The sequence below is a fragment of the Typopeltis vanoorti genome, chromosome 8 (genome assembly GCF_054136105.1).
Source record: "Typopeltis vanoorti isolate ZY-2024b chromosome 8, IOZ_Tvanoo_1.0, whole genome shotgun sequence".
Taxonomy (NCBI): Eukaryota; Metazoa; Arthropoda; class Arachnida; order Uropygi; family Thelyphonidae; genus Typopeltis; species Typopeltis vanoorti.
Genome location: NC_143556.1, coordinates 132,886,335 through 132,899,208, shown reverse-complemented (window position 1 = coordinate 132,899,208; position 12,874 = coordinate 132,886,335). Strand labels below are relative to the sequence as shown.

The following is a 12,874-nucleotide window of genomic DNA, read 5'->3' as shown; positions in this document are numbered from 1 at the left end:
TATTTCAATATTATTGTGTTTAGATAATATTTATGTATTATTTATAGATTGTTTGTCATAAAAACTTCTATCGTAAATAAAAACAAATCTATTTTGTTCATAAACATCCATTCGCGTTCACAAACATCCCGCCGTGGGCATGGATGTTTGTGATTGTCTGTGGAAATACTAGCGGCGGCGGTAGATAGCGATGGAGTAGTGTTTTTTTTTTTTTTTGTTCGACGATGCTAGCCCTTTGTTAAAATTTCCATAGCTCACCACTGGATATAACTAAAGCATATAACTAATGGAGCATAATGGAACATATAATGACAATCGCAAGTCTATAGCGGAGAAGCTTGCAAATATTCCATGTAAATATATATACATTCATGGGGGGGGGGGTGAAGAGTGGTGAAGCGCAATATATAACCTCACCCCCTCAAATGCCAACCTCATCTTCTCGTGGTCCATCCCGTTCTAAAAGTATATAGAACTAGACACTGGCGACCGGTTTTGGGAGTTATAACCCTAATAGAACAAATTCTGTTAGAACTGCCTGTCCAGAGATATATTAGGTAGCAACCCTATTACGAGGCTTTTTCAGCAAACGATTAGTAACCTGTCCTGGGGGAATTTCATATACTTTTAACTTTCAGCCAAAGAAAAGCAGCGGACCGACTGTCAAAGGAAAGGACCATGATTCAGAAAAATGTAAACGAAACTGGAAGAAGGAACATATAACGAAAATCGCAACTTGGAATGCAAGGAACATCGCACATAAAGAAGAGAAACTTAATGAACAACTAAACTAAGTCAGTGTAAAGATATGTACTGTATAGTAACAGAAACAAAGAAAAATTACCAAACAAACCAATAACTATATACAAATCTATAGCTGGGAAAAAAAGAGAAGAAAGCAAAGGTAGGTATAATGATACAGAAATCTATAAAAAAAAAAATAAAAAAAATCAGCTAAATATTGTATATTATAATTACTGGACTGAAAGGCTAATAGAAATTAGCCTAAAAGCAAGCATTAAAAGGTCATATGCTCCGATTTGTAACAATAATCGGGGCATATGCACCAGAAGAGGGAAAAGAAAAAGACAGTAAAACCTTTTACGAAGAACTTCAGAAAATCATAGAAAAAACAAATAAAATAGATTATTTACTACTAGTAGGGGACTTAAATACCAGAATAAGAACAAGAAATACAGAAGAAACATGCGGAGAATTTGTGAAGATGCATGCAATTAAAATGGTCATAAACTGCGATATTTTGTCATGTATACTAATATGAGAATTATGAATAAAAAATACATGAATATCAGGGAAGAAATTTAGCATGTGCGGTGCTCTTACACAGAATAGCAATATCATCGATATATTTTTGCATTTATTCTCGGTAAAGATTCCCCTAATTGTTTATGGCTTCGAGTGATTCCTAAAAGTAAACACAATCTCAAAGTTTATGACCATTTTCATAACATGCGTCTTCACCAATCTTCCTATGTTTGTTTCGTATTTCCTGTTTATTATTCCAACACTTAAGTCCCCTACTAGTAGTAAATAGTCTATTTTATTTGTTTTATCTGCCATTTTCTGAAGTTATTCTTAAAGGTGTTACTGTCTTTTTCTTTTCCCTCTTCTGGTAAACATTGCATCGCAGTCGCGTTAATAGCCCGAGTGTGCGGTCACAAATACATACACCTTTGATCACTTTCAAAAGATGTACAGGTGGCACAGCAGGGCAAATTCTTAGCGTTTCAGTAGTTTTAATCGCTATTGAAAAGACATTGATGATGGAACTGAAGGAAAAAAACTTCATTTTATGATGATGTGCTAACACAATTCCTAAGGAGACTGGAACTTGTGTATAAATAAGTAAAACGAACTATTTCAGCCTTTCTTTGATTCATTGCGTAAAAATGTTAATTTCTCAACTGATGATAACTTTTTCTGATTTCTGTGCGTATTATATGGGTGTATTTAAAAATCGTATGAAAATTCGAATTTTCTGCGTCTTAGTCTAGTATTTGCTAATGATAATCTAAGATCACTACGAAGCGTACACCCTTTGTGTTTCTCACGAAAGCTGCGCGTGAAGCATAGCTATTATTCATTTGACTTTGATGTTTTCCATATTTAAAATTATATTAACGCGTCACTTTCAAACTTGGGTGCCTGCCGTTCCCTTATTCTCTGGCAGGTACCAGCTTTTAACGTGTATATGCGGCTTACGCGTCGAGCGGTCGCATTTTCATAAAGCTTCAGTTCCACCCAGACTTGTAAACGCAATCAGCATTTAAGTGTCTGGATGATATCGAATACCTGAAATGGAATTCAAACTGATTTCAAGTTATATTCATTTTGCTTTTCTTAAACTGAGCGTTTTCTATATTCATTGACTATTATAAAGCTGTTACACATATTTTCTGGAAATGAGAAGGTTTTTAGTTAGCTGCTGCAATAAATCTGTTCTGTTCGCATGCATGCAGCACAGTCTGCAGGAGCAGTGTGTGTCCTTTGAGTCGTCCCTAATTACAGTAATTGTTCTTAAATATAGTACACAAATATCTTTTTACTGTATTTACTGTATTTAGTAATAAACAAAGCCATTGTTTTTCCTGCCTGTGCAGTATATCATCTATTAAGCGCCTCCGTAGCGCAATTGGAAGAACGACGGTACATTGCGCCCTTCGATTGGAATAGGCCTAAGTTCGATTCTCGTCGCGACGGGAGGAATCTTTATCTGGTCGATTTCAATCGATGGTGAGTTAGCCGATCTCATACGGAGGTAGCAGGGTTTTTTCTCCCGGAAACTCGGGTTTTTCATCCCGCATACATACAAATCGGCCCTTCAGAACACACGCAATTTACAGACAAAAATTACTAGTTGTGGTGGTGTTGGAGGTGGGCGATAGATGGCGTTGATTCGTAGTAGAGGTAAGGTGTAGAGACAGTTGAAGATGTCCTCCCGCGATGAGTCTTCGGACTCCTTGGAGGTATCAGGAATAATAATAATAATAATAATAAAGTTTGATTTTTTTTTTTTTTAACAGTATAGGGATATTTTTATTCTAGTCTTCGGAAACAACAGAAGTAGCGAAAATGTATCTATTCCTAAATAAAAATGAATACTTCTCTGTATTTTAAGAAGTTCTACGATTTTATCTACAGCAAAATAAAATACTAGCATATGTGAGATGTCTTTTATTATTGATAAGATAGAAGAGCTGCTGACACACACACACACACACAAAAAACGAATGAATGTAGGATTGCCAAAAGTATGGATAATTTCGATAATAATCGGATATTATGTATCCTATTATTGCATTGAATGTATACTGAGTCTCAGTAAACAAAAGAAAATTCTTAGAAAAGGGCCTGAAGAAATGGAGAAGAGCATGTGTCTTCGATTACCGGGCACACTCCCTTCTCCGTCTCTTCAGGCCCTTTTCGTCTTTTCAAGACTTTAGGTCTCGACTCATCAACTGAATGTTCCTTCTTTTACGCAGAAACCCAGATATCAGTAAATCCATGTTCCCTCTCATTCCTAAGCTGCTTCATAGTGTCATGCACTTTTTTACAACAGTACAATGTATCATAAGGTGAAGTTTTCGATATATTATTCAAGACATCAGTATAGCCAAATAAAACAACAACAACAAAAAAAAACAACTAAATGTTCTTTTTACTTGTTTTGTTTCCCGCTGATGTTTATATGCTTTATATTGATAGGGATTTTGTCTGAAACAAAGATTTTAGTCTTATCTGTGTTGATTTTCATTTTATATTTTTCGAAGTTATTATTTAGTAATTCTAGTATTGCTTTTAACGTTCTTCTGTTTTCTGCTACAAGGGCTGTGTCATGAACAAAACTCATACACATGACTTGCTCACCATTTATCTTTATGCTGCTATTTATTTTATCTTAGTTTCCTGAATGGCATTTTCAATATATAAATTAAACAAAAGTCTTGAAAGTATACATCTCCACTCCTTATATTTTTTTTTTATTTTCTCCTTATCATTGATTTTAATCAGTCCATTTTGATTTTTATAAATTTGATAAATTATTTCCTTACCCTCAAGTCTATGCCAATATTAGTTAGGAGTATTTGCTGATTTACTTTATCAAACGCTTTTCTCTAAATGAAGGAAGCAAATGTATTTTTACTAATGTCTATTCCTCTCTCTATTATTGTTATTAAACAGACTATTGCCTCTCTTGTTCCTTTATTCTTTTTGAATCCAAATTCGTGTTCATCAAGTAGACAATCTATTTTTGAATAAATTCTGTTTTGAATCATTTTTAGCAGAATTGTGCTCACATGGAATTAAACCTATTGTTCTAAACTGGCTGCATTTATTAGCATTATTCACGGTATTTCTCCACTATCATAGATTTGGGCTATTACTTGATAGAGTAAGGTTTTTGTCTCGTCACCTAGATTTTGTAGTTCTATAAGAATATTGTCTACACCTGCACTTTTTCCCTTACTCATTTCGGTTAGTGCTCTATCAAATTCTTCTCGCATTATTGGGGGTTCTAGATTATCTTCATTTTGATTTTCTATGCCAGGGTTTCTCAAACTTTTTCTACGATGGAACACTTCACAAATCCTGAAATTTTCACGGAACACCTTGGTTATTTTGTAATGTATCAATTAATAATTAATTGGTACTTTAGCTAATTTTTATTAACTGATAAATACTTATTAATTAATAATTAATTAAACACCAATTAAACCATTAAATTAATTTGTGCAGATTTTCATGGACATATCCCATTCTGATCACCAAAAATTTATAATATAAGTACTTACGAGTGAGTGCAGACTTTTTCTCCTGTGTGCTGGTAGTTTTCCCCTCCTTTTCACATTCTGGAGATCTTTGTAGGCTTGAGGTGGATGACTCACTATCTGTTCCATCACAAACACCTTCAATAAGAGATTTCTTAATACCAAAATTAAACAAAGTCCCTTGTCTCTTATTCATATTAAAATTTAAATCTGCAGGCCTATTACTTTTAAAAAAATTACGGCACTCCGGTTTCAGAACAAACACTGCAATACGAACTTGCGAAGAGAGTATTCAGAATTAATACATTTAAGAACCGGATACAGACTACCTTGATCTTAAATTTCAGTGGAAAATTTTTCTTTATACTTCCTTGCTGATTGGTCAGTGACATTTGCAACACAGATGTTATTTCGTTCAGTTTTGAGAACACCCGCCCATTGTTGTAAACGGTTTGCAGGCAATTTTTATGATCGGTCATAAACCGCGGTATTCTCTCTCCCGATTGTTGAAAGATTTCAATATGTGAAAATTAACGATAATTCATGAATATTTTCTTTTTTAAAAATATGCCGCTTAATCACTGATATTTGCTACACAGATGTCATTTTCTTCAGTTTTGAGAACAGAGGATATGCCACCCATTGTTATGATCCGCTTGCAGGCAATTTTTATGACCCCTCGTAAACAGCGGCATTCCCTTTCCCAAATGCTTCAAGGCAGCTTCAAGTTCATCATGCAATGCACTGGAAATCAAAGTATTACAATGATTGAATTAGAGAGACTTCTTTCTACATGGATCGAAGATTGTAACCAAAAACGGATCCCCTCTAAACACTGACCTTATTAAATCAAAATCATTAAGTCTCTTTGCAACCGTGAAAGAAAGGGTTATCAGTGATGGAAAAGAAGAATTCCACGCTAGTGCTGGGTGGGTTGAGCGTTTCAAAAAGAGAAATAGCCTACATAATGTTCTAATCACAGGCGAAGCTGCAAGTGCAGATAAGGAGGTGGCCGCAAATTATCCAGAGATTTTGAAGAAAATTTTGGAAAAAGGGTGCTATTGTGACCAACAAATATTTAATTTCAATAAAACCGGGTATTTTTTTGGAAGCGAATGCCTTCCAAGAGTTTTCTGACCAAATTGGAGAAATCTCAGCCTTGTTATAAAGTGGCAAAGACGAATGAAATTACTGCCAGCAATATGCGAGCTGTTTGGAAGCACATTGTGCAAATGATTTTAGAGGCTTTTCAAATGAATCTAAGTTAATTAAATCCCATTCTGAGAAAATGAGCGATTCCAACCTGCTAAATTTAGATGCACAGCGGGAAGATCCTGAAGAATATGAAGAAAATTTAATCACTTACAAGCCCAAAAAAATTTCACAGAAACAATTAAAAATATTTTTTGTACAATCGAAAATTTTAAGCAGCAATTCTTCACCAGGCTGACCCTCATGAAGAGAGAAGCAGTAAAATTTGCATAAGAGTAGAAGAGGCAATAGGGCCATACCGTCAGTTGTATGGACACACAAAACAACACACAAAAAAAAAAAAAAAAGCCCGCCAAACTACATTTAGCTCAATTCTTTGTTAAGAAGTAGAATAATAAATTTATATTAAATTAAGGGGATATTAAATTCTACATTGTTTTAAAACCGAATAAGAAACTCAAAGATCGGAATCAAAGAGTTTCATGCTATATAGTAACTATAAAAGTATCGGCGACTACTAGCGTAAGCTAAAGCACGTAGTCCAAGTACGTAGTACAAACTAGCGCAACTCGTAGCAAAGGTGGAGAAAGTTCTGATTGCTATTCTTAGTATTTTCCATAATGTAAAACTCATCTCCTAGGAGATGTATGATGTTATACATCATGGTGGGAGGTCACTACACAGATCGGTTTCGATCTTTATTGAGATCTCATCAGTGAGTAGCTAGACCAAAATATAATACTAAGGGTATAGTGAAAGGAACTTATATACTCTGCTGCACGAGTTGTCAAAAAGGTGCACCCATAAATTATTTAAAATAAAGAGCCAATAGGCTACATTTCGGCGATATAAACATAATGTTTATATCGCCGAAATGAAGCTTATTGGCTCTTTATTTTAAAAAATAAATTTATATTCTGAATATGTTTCATTGTCTTTCAGCTTCATAACTAGCTTTTTTTCAGCTTCCTTTAACTAGGCCCTGAGACATACCCTAATTCTTTTATAAAAAATTAAGAGTCAAAAAAGAAATTTGAGAAACGAATTATACTTTTTCCCATAGGTTATTATATTCGATTAGTGTGTTTTCGATTAATGCGCCTGTTTTAAAGAGCGCATTAATCGAGGGATTACTGTACTACAATTTGTAGACCGTGTTATATCGAAACCGCGTTGTATAAGTACCGCGTTCAACAAGGGCTACTACAATTTGTAGACCGCGTTATATTGAAACCGCGTTGTATAAGTACTATAAGAGGGTTACCTGTATTTACTATAGCTAACTGTTTTTGTGTACAAAATTCTATTAATTGCTTTCCTCTTTCTTTCCTACGTCTAAGACCAAATCTTCCCGAAATATTTTCATTGATTTCTTATGGGGGGGGGGGCTCAACTTACCCCAATAGGGACGAGGGAGAAAAAGGGAGGAAACTCCATACGAATAAATAAATAGTCTTAAACTTTCTTCCTGAGTTTCTTCAATGCTCTGCTTGGTGACCTCTATTTTCTTAAACATATTACTAATCGGAATCCGAGGACGTGTGGTGGTGAAGATTGATACGGGTAAAGTTGGGGACGATCCCACCCATGGACAGATTCCTACAAGAAACAAAAAAGGTTAGCGGTTCATTAAGTTACTAATCTATTAAAGATGTTTGTGAGAATACAATTGAACCACTTCGTCTACAACCAATGTTTCAGTGAAATTAAATCCTAACTTTACGAGCCAAACAGACCGAGTCGAAATAGATTACTGGCATTTTAAGTGTTTCAGTTATTTGATAATTATTTCAATTACTAACGTTTGATCAAACAAAATCTTTACATCCCAAAACACGCATAATTCCATCCATATTTCCTTCATCATCCTCTTTGTCTTCCAAAATTATCTTTGCAGCCTTTTTGAGTAGTTTTGAACCTACACGAAGGAGGGTCACTGGTGTCGGTGGTGATTCTGGTATTGAACTTTCTTCTTGAGTTCTTCAATGATCTGCTTGGCGGCCTCTCTTTTCTTAACGGTATTGCTTATCTGAATCCGAGGATGTGTGATAGTGAAGACCGATAATGGTAAAGTTAGGGACGGTCCCGCACATGGACAGATTCCTACAAGAAAAAAAAAGGTTAATGCCACATAAAGTCACTCATCTATTAAAGATGTTTGTGAGAATATACAGTAATTGAACCACATCGTCATCATCGTCTACAACCGATTTTTCAATGAAAATAACTTCCTACCTTTACGAGCGAAACAGATTGAGTCGAAATAGGTTACTGCCATTTTAAGCGTTTCATTTATTTGATAATTATATCAATTACTATATGAGAAAAAGAATGCTAATATTTCTGTTAACGTTTGAATAGACAAAATACTTACGTCCCCAAACACGCATAATTCTTGTCATACTTCCAGTCGCTTTTATTTTCTACTTATATCTTTCAATCCCATTCTAGTATATTTTGTCAAATTACTTAGTCTGAATCTATATTAAATTATTTAGCAGTACACATATATGAAGAGCATGAAAAAATAGCATCTGTGTCTCACAGAAGTAGCCAAAAAAATGACGCAGAAACATTGCTACAAATATCGAACAAATCACACATCAATCAAAAATAAAGTATTGTTGGAGGAAAAAGGGGTGAAATCTCATAAATCGAAATGGTAGTTTCAGAGTTTATTTGTTATAAATGCAACAAAGCATTTAATAACAGGTATACTTCATCCCATCCGTACCTGACGTAGAAAAACTATAATTCTAAATAAAATTATAAATCATGTTAAAGACTAACGAGGCTGGGACAGTATTGAAAGGATGTTAAGCTTAATCTGCTTAAAACTAGGCTTCTTTTGCACAAGCTCTTTCGACTACAGTTTTCCATTTTACTTTTTTGCATTACAAAATTATAAAGTGCGAACACACACACAAGCAAATTAACAGGTTGTGGGTTCATATCCGAATGCGCTATGGATGTTGCGAAAATCTTTAGGTGGTAGAGATTTTCTTTCCCTGGTGTAAAATCAAGCAACCCACAATCCGTTCATGTTGGTCCTCAATAACAGATTATCAAACTTTCTCTGTTTTATTTTCTTTCCGTTAATTTTGGGTTCATTGTGTTATTGGGTTTTCATTACCAGTAAGTTTTATTTTCTTTCGTTCGTTTTTAGTATTGTTTGTTTATTTTTCTTTCTTTATTTACTGCAGAAACAAGTAAGGATACGAGGAAAAAACCCTCCGCCTCCTAATAAAGCAAACTGACGCAAGTTCAAAAATCCCTTACAAAGTTTCTTCGAACCCAGGTCATTTCAATCGAACGGAATCGTCGATACCGATTTCCTTACGGAGGCAATAACGTAAACTGAAATCGCCCCCAGGGTGTCATCTTTTTTTTATCTACTTTATAAATATCTGTCTCTTAGTGAAGTTTTTATCTTTTGCTATTACTTGGATTCTTCCAGATTAATGTACTTTAAACCCTTATTTGTAATTATTATTTTTAATAATTTTAAAATTATAATATATATATATATATATTACTCCTTCTGCCCCCCTCACCCATTTAATCGCAATATGTTGAATTATGAAAATAAGTTACCTTCTTGTAACCGATTATTTTAACCGCTTTATATGAATCGCTCAGCGTTACACAGACCGAGGAAAGGGAGTTTGGACCACTTGCTGAAGGGGAAAAAAATGACATACTTGGTTTTAGAAATCAGTTAGTAAAGCGAGATGTCCTAAATCCACCCTAATTTATTTTAGTCAGTGTAAGGCACTAGTTTACGTAATGAAGTTTTAAACTCTAGAACAGTATATGAAAATATCCACCGAACCATTATGCTGCACTTAAAATAATAAAATGATAAACACGTTCAATTATGCAAAAGTGAAAACATGTTAACAAGATTTACTAATTAGAACTTTTTAAAATAAAAATCGAAACGTAGTTTCTTCTGAACTGACGAGAAGAATCGCTCTTTCTCTCTCTCTCAAATACATTTCCCTGTAGCATGTAACCTCCACTGTTACAGCTTACATGCTACAAAAAATCTGAGTTAGGTATGTTCATATCGAACAGCATTACGTCCTTCGATTTAAAAAAAAAAAAAGAATCCGAGTTGGATTCTTAACAGCTTTCTTAGAGTGACGAGAGGAATCTTTAAAAGTGGATTTTTTTCATCTGTACGCGAGTAACCGACATCATTCAGAGATAGTAGGATTTCTCTTCCTTTCACGTGGATTTTTTTCATCTGTACGCGAGTAACCGACATCATTCAGAGATAGTAGGATTTCTCTTCCTTTCACGTGGATTTTTTCATTCATCATACAGGTCAGATACGTAGAGCACACGCAATTTATAGATAAAAAGTACTACTGGCGGACAATAGATGGCGTTGTGTGTGTAGATGGAGGATTAAGTAGTGGTGATTGTGGCGGTTTGTGTGATGGATTCCTCCCAGGTTGGTTGAGTTCTTCGAGAAGATCGCGTAATAAGAATTTTAATAGCATGGCAACCCTGGCCGTGGTTAAAACATTCCAGCACATTTCAAAGCTGAATCATTACTTCCCAAGTTTTTTTAGATTGGAATCAGTTTTCACACAAGCTTCTGTATATCTTCATAATACAAATATAAGGTAGAAGGTTCATTTGTCACCCCTGGGAACTATTTGGTAATATAACTGGAGGACTATAATCTTCATGACTTCCTTTGCCACCATGTCTGTGTTAAGAAGTAATAAATAATAATAATAAAAAAATATTTCGAACGCTGTTCTAGTCATATTACTAGAAGCTAACCTGAATTCCACTTATTATAGCTCAGGAAGGACTTTGCTTTAAATTACTTTCTAAGAAATTCAACGAAACATTACCACATGTACACGAAAGCATACGCATTTGTTTATTATTATTATATGCAACCAATTTTTTTTTTCTCCTCTCCAATAGAACGCAAAGATGTGAAACATACAAAGCAATGGGTAAATGTATTACGCTGGCATTTACGCAATACAGTAATTTGTCATATGCTGTGCAAGTTTTAGGGCCTACACTTTTCCAGGCACTTCCGTTTGCTACTCTGGCTATTCATTTTGTTAGTCAGCTTTTCCAAATTAAGGAGACTAGAACCTAAATTCGTATAAATTACAATAAAAATAAAAATCTTATATGCAACGGTGGGAAAAAAAAATAAAGACAAAACATGCTCTTTACACATAATTGCCACATTGTGAATGATAACCTATGTACAGCTCTTATTTATTTATTCATTTAAAGACACGTCGTAAACGATACCTAAAATGGCTCGCATAAGTTTTAAAAATTTCCATTTGAAAAAATAACGCAAAATTCTCATTCTCTGATAGATTATTAATTCCGAGAATTTCATGCAGTTAATCTCGTCTTTAATACATCCACCTTTTTAAGGATTCATAAAAACTATTAATATAAAGAGAGAGAGAGAGAACAAAATAAAACTTATTAGACTAATCCAATATAAACTTAGTTAGCGACATTGGTTTCATCTTACATAACTCACTACGTGCACATAATGTCGAATATACACAAAAATGACATCTTTGCAGACTTCTGAAGTGGTTTTACAAGTTGCATGTTTGGTCTCGAGAGCAGGGCAGTAGCCCAGCCATGGTACAAAATGTACTATAGGTTTGCAAATTACCCTTCATGGGTTGGAGCAACACAACTCATCATCCTGGAAGTTTATCTTCAACTTGAGGCGGCGCTAGTTGTTTTGGTAATTCTTGGGCATTTTTTGCTATGCGCTTTTAAGTTGTATTTGTCTACTCTCTAATGAAAAACTGAAATGAAAATGAAAATTAAGTCATTGTTCAACTTTATAAAGCCGACTATCGTAATAAAAACTAATGTCTAACAACTACACCGGATCAGCTATATATATATATATATATATATATATATATATATTATTTCTCTTCTTCTTTTCATTGCTCTATTTGTAGTGTAACTGATAGCAATGAAAACACGCAGAGATTCAGATCAATATTTTGAGCTGTAAATGATAATTTTATGCAAAATGCTTTCCGTATATTCAGAGAATGGACACTTCAGTTCACTTGCGAATAAATCGGATGGTGCCTCGTAAAATACATATAATAGTTTATTTGAATGCAATGACACATCCCCGATGGGTGTGATAATAAGATGGATGATTCTGTTGTCTTGTTTTAATGTCGTTTTTCGTCGTGGTTCTTACAGCAACCGTTTTGCATCTTCCCTTTTCTTTAAAATACTGCTTAATGCAACCTGACTGATGAAGACTGCCTTAGGCAAACTTGGTAACAAAACTGCACATGGCCATACTGCTACAAGAAAGTGCTTCATTAAGTTACTGATTTATGAAAAATTTAAGAGAATACAATTCCATCGCTTTATTATCGTTGAGGTTATTGTCTTGCAAATACGATAAATCCTTATCTTTTTTTTATCAGATTGAACTTTTGTCAAATGTTCTTCTAGTCTTGAAGGCTTCATAGATTCATTTGAAAAAAAAAAAAAAACTTTTTGGAAAATCAGGCACATTAGTAATATTTTGTTTCTAGGCGACCGAATAAAGCCGTATTTCAAATGTGCGATATTATATTGTCTACATTTCTTCTCGGGTTCAGCCATAATATTATCTATATATAAAAAAAAAGTTACATTTACAAAATTGCTAGAATGCAATTTCTCACATACCTAAACCAAATTATTTTTACAAGAAAAGGTATACAAATACTGACGTGAAACCTGCTGTTTTATTGGAACAACAATAATTTGCTTTGTGTGTAATCTGTGTAAGTAAGGTATCGCTCACTTTGGGAACCACTCCTTACTTCACCGCCCCTTACTTCAAT

General features: G+C 34.3%; 1 protein-coding gene across 10 annotated transcripts in view; it reads left to right on the top strand.

Annotated features, from left to right (window-relative positions):
• Window positions 1–12,874, top strand: part of LOC150104358 (intermembrane lipid transfer protein VPS13A-like) — a 2,072,875-nt gene that overhangs the window by 352,409 nt on the left and 1,707,592 nt on the right. For 3 of the 10 annotated variants that reach the window (XM_090396321.1, XM_090396318.1, XM_090396322.1), the window contains one exon: window positions 9,206–9,354. The exons of the other annotated variants lie outside the window; for them this stretch is intronic. The gene's annotated coding sequence lies outside the window, so the exon portion shown is untranslated. The remainder of the gene's footprint in view (window positions 1–9,205; window positions 9,355–12,874) is intronic. 10 annotated transcript variants of the gene reach the window in all.